The sequence below is a fragment of the Gopherus evgoodei genome, unplaced genomic scaffold (assembly GCF_007399415.2).
Source record: "Gopherus evgoodei ecotype Sinaloan lineage unplaced genomic scaffold, rGopEvg1_v1.p scaffold_50_arrow_ctg1, whole genome shotgun sequence".
Lineage (NCBI taxonomy): Eukaryota > Metazoa > Chordata > Testudines > Testudinidae > Gopherus > Gopherus evgoodei.
In genome coordinates, this window is record NW_022060071.1 from 151,938 (window position 1) to 156,353 (window position 4,416).

Consider the following 4,416-nt stretch of genomic DNA (forward strand, 5'->3'; position numbering starts at 1 on the left):
ATGCAAAACAGATCTTGTCAAATAAACCTGATTTCCGTCTTTTATATGAGTACACATTGATTGATCAAGGGAACAATGCAGATGCTGCACACCTTGATTTCTCAGAGGCATTTCATTTAGTAGGGGAAAATATTGAGTTAATAATATTAACACTCTGCAATATCATGTAAAACATGGACTGAAGACTGGTTAACTGATGAATCTCAGAAAGCTGTAGTCAATAGGCCTTTGTTAGTAAATGTGGCTGTTTGTAGTGGGGTTCTATAGGGATCAGTTCTAGGCCTGATGCTATTCAATATTTTCATCAATGATCTGGAAGCAAACAGAAAATCACTGTAGATAAAATTTGCAAATGACCCAAAGACTGGAGCATTTGGAATGTGGGCCTCATGTAAAGAAAATGTTTTAATACAGGCAAATGTAAAATGATCCTCTCAAAACTGGCAACACAGGCCTGACCCACAGACTAGGGCACTATATAATGGAACCCAAGGACCCTGAAAAGGATTTAAGGGACATTGTGGACAACAAACTCATCATGAGTGTAGAGCGGGACACTGTAGCATAAAGGGATGATGTGGTGCTCGGATGCATAAACAGAGAGTGGTGAGTTGGAGCCGAGGAAGGATTTTACCTCTGCACATGGGATTGGTGAAACAAACTGCCTCCAGTTCTGGGGTCCCCATTTGAAAAAAAAAGATGTTGACAACTTGGAGACGGGGCAGAAAAGAGCAACAAAAATGATTGGATGATAGAGAAAAAGCCGGATTGTTAGACATGAAGGTGTATATCTCTTTAACTTATCAAAAAGATGATCAAGTGGAGACTTCCATGTTGAGGAAACCATGGATAATTATGGGCTGTATAATCTACCAGAGGAAGGCTGAGCAAGATCAAAGGTCTGGAAGCTGAAGCCAGGCAAATTCCAGCTAGAAATTAGGTCCAAATATTTAGCACTAATTAAACATTGTCAGGGCCGGCTCCAGGCACCAGCCAAGCAAGCTCATGCTTGGGGCAGCAGATTCCAAGGGGCTTCAGCCCAATCTTTTTTTTTTTTTGCTTGGTCACTTCGGCCGCCCCTGCAGGTTTTTTTCTTTTTGCTTCGCTGCTCCAGCAGCCCTGTAGGGGGCGGCAGTGCAGAGGAGGGGCGCGCCCTGCTGGGAGCGGTGCCAGGTCTGCAGCAAGCCCTGCAGAGCAGCCCGCGTCCTTCCCTGCCCGCCGACCGGAGCACTGCAGAGGCCTCATGGCAGGCAGCGTGGCAAGCGCCCTGATGAAGGAAGCCCTGGCTGCCCCCCTGCTCTCTCTGCCCCCCGCTGCCCAGGGCACATCTGCGGAGCCAGGAGTCCCCCTGCACCCACGCTCCCACAGGTTTTGCTTGTTTGTTTGTTTTTCCTTTCACTGCTCTGGCCGGCCCACAGATTTGTTTGTTCCGCCCCGCCCCCTTCGCCGCTCCGGCCGGCCCACAGGTTTATTTGCTTGGGGTGTCAAAAAAGCCAGAGCCGGCCCTGAACATTGGGACACACTGAGAAGGGAAATGCTGGATTCTCCAGTTCCCCATGTTGACAGATCCAGACTGGATGATTTTCTGGAAGATCTGTTTAAAGGGTTGTTTACACTTAAAATGCTACAGCCGTGCTGCCATGGAGCTTCAATATAGATACTAATTACATGGATGGAAAGGGCTTCTCCCCTCAGCACAGGTAATCCCTGAGAAGTGGTAGCTGGGTCAATGGAAGAATTCATCTCCTGCTGTCTACACCAGGGCACTGATTATCGAACAAGTTCTTGGAATGTATGGGAGACAACTTTTTGTTGCAGAAGCTGGAGAAAGCAAGTAGGACAAAGGCTGTTGTAGACCTGATTTTGACATATAAGAAGGAGCTGGTTGAGACTTTGAAAGTGGGATGCAACTTGGGGGAAAGTGATTGTGAAATGATAGAGTTCACTATTCTAAGGAATGAAGTCTAAGGGGAAAAACAATAGAAGACAAGTATTTTTTCAGAGAGACATTAGTAAGGGCACAAGAACAAACTATCCCACTGTGTAGGAAAGATAGGATGTATGGCAAGGAACTGCAGTGGCTTATCCAGGAGATCTTGAATTATCTAAAAAACAAAAAAAGAATCCAACAAAAAGTGGAAACAAGGTCAAATAACAGCGTAGGAATATAAACAAACAACACATGTATGTAGGGGCAAAATGAGAAAGGCCAACGCACAAAAATAAATCAAACTAGGTGGAGACATAGAAGGTAACAAGAAAACATTCTGCAAACATTAGAAGAATGTGGAAGACCAAGGACAAGTTAGGTCCATTACTAAATGAAGAGGAAAAAACAATTAAAAAAAATGTGGAAATAGCAGAGGTGTTTAATGACTTATTTGTTTTGGTTTTCACCAAGACAGTTAGTGGTGTTTGGACACCTAACACAGAGAATGCCAGTGAAAATGGGGTAGGTTCAGATGCTAAAATAGGGAAAGAACAAAATGAAGGTTACTTGGACAAGTTAGATGTCTTCAAGTCCCCAGGGCCTGACGAAATGCATCCTACAGTACTCTGAAGGAACTGACTGAGGAGATATCTGAGGAAAAGAACACATATAGTGTCTATCTATAACAAGGGAAATAAGTCCAGCCCAGGCATTACAGACCAGTCAGTTTAACTTCTGTATTGGGTAAGATAATGGAACAAATAATTAAGGAATCAGTTTGTAAACATCTAGAAGGAAATAAGGTGATAAATGACAGTCAGAATCATGTCAAAACAACCAGATAGCTTTCTTTGACAGGGTAACAAGCCTTGTGGATGTGGTATATGTAGACATTAATAAGTTGTATTTCCCTCGTGTCTTAATGAGAAGATCATGAGAGACTGTATCTAGCAGATTAAAGTTAGGTAACAGCCCCTGTCCCTCTGCCCCTTTAACAGACAGAGCCCTGAAATGCAAGAGGAAAGTGTGACAGTCTCTATGCATTAACACACAGTTGGTTCCTGACATCTGTACTCAGTTGGTGCTCCAAGGGGACTTTTGCCTCACTGGGTACTAAGCAAACTATGGTCTTGTATTGCAAATCTACTAACATTTTTCATACTGAAGGATTCACTGTGCCACTGAAATGCACCACCTTGGGGCTGGAGGCCATCAGGCAGGATGAGCAGGGGTGCACAGAAATCAGTGACATTTTGGCCAGTGATTCTTTAGCAAACTCATACCTTATGGCAAGGGCCCTGGGATGTGTCATGGCTGTGCAGAGCAGAAAGGACCACAGACTTACTCTCTATCCTACCAGATCAACGTTGCACAGGGTTTGTCGAGCAGGTGAGATCCTCAGCGAGAGATGGGTATCTGTGAATTCTGAGATGGAAGTGTCCTCCCTAGGAATCCCGCTCAGGTATCCGTGACCCACACTTCTCTCAAACCAGCTTCATCAGCAACATCCCATGCTAAGAGCCGACACAGGCGTGAGCACAGTTCCTAATATAGCTCTGTGTATTCCCTGTGGGGTTCGCTCAGCCTCTAGAGGAGAAGAGAGCATCTGAATGTAAACAGACTGTGGAGAAGCATGTCTCCACTTCTGTGCTAATTATCCAGGTTTAGAAGTAAACAGTAACTAAGGAACCTTCCCAAAGAGAGGTGAAAACTCTTGGGCTCTGTGCTGAACCAGAGAGGAGTTGGCTGCTCTGCACATTTGTGTGTATGTATTTAAAAATTATAGTTGATGAGTAAGAAAACTAGGGATAAAGCTTCACTCTCCAGAGGATCTGATGTCCTGTAAATTCTCAGGATTCAGAGAGACCTGGAGAAAATTGACTAAGAGGAGACACACGCACTTACAGCAAACACATGGGGCTGTCGCTAAGGGATCAGAGATCAGTACTTCTCCTCAGTAACTAGCACCAGACTGTGTAACACATTTCATTGACTGATCTTCAAAACACCTAGCAAAGGAAAGTCACTATGAACCATCCCCATTTCACTGATCTGTAAACTGAGGCACAGGGGGAGACATGACTTGTCCAAGGTCACACAGACACTGACTGACAGAACCCAAGTGTCCTGACTTCCCTTCCATACCCACGGTCTCTCTCTCAGTAAGTGACCACATGACAAGAGGGAAATGGACTCCCAGCCTTGCAGGGCCTGTTCACTGGGACAGAGGGAGGAATTTCCTGGGTTGCAACGTGGAACTGGGAACCGCCGAGCCCTCTGGCAAACCAATCTGGGCCCCCTGTCACAGTGTGAGGCTGTGTCAAGCTGCAGTCCTCTCAGGTCTTGCACTTACACAGCTATACACAAATGAGAAAACAATAGAGAGTCTCCAACCAGTTCCCCTCAGCTCCCCAGCCTAGGACCCAAGAGCTTTTCAATCTTGCCCTGGCCAAAAGCCTGACCAGTTTATTTCCCAGACTGCCCCT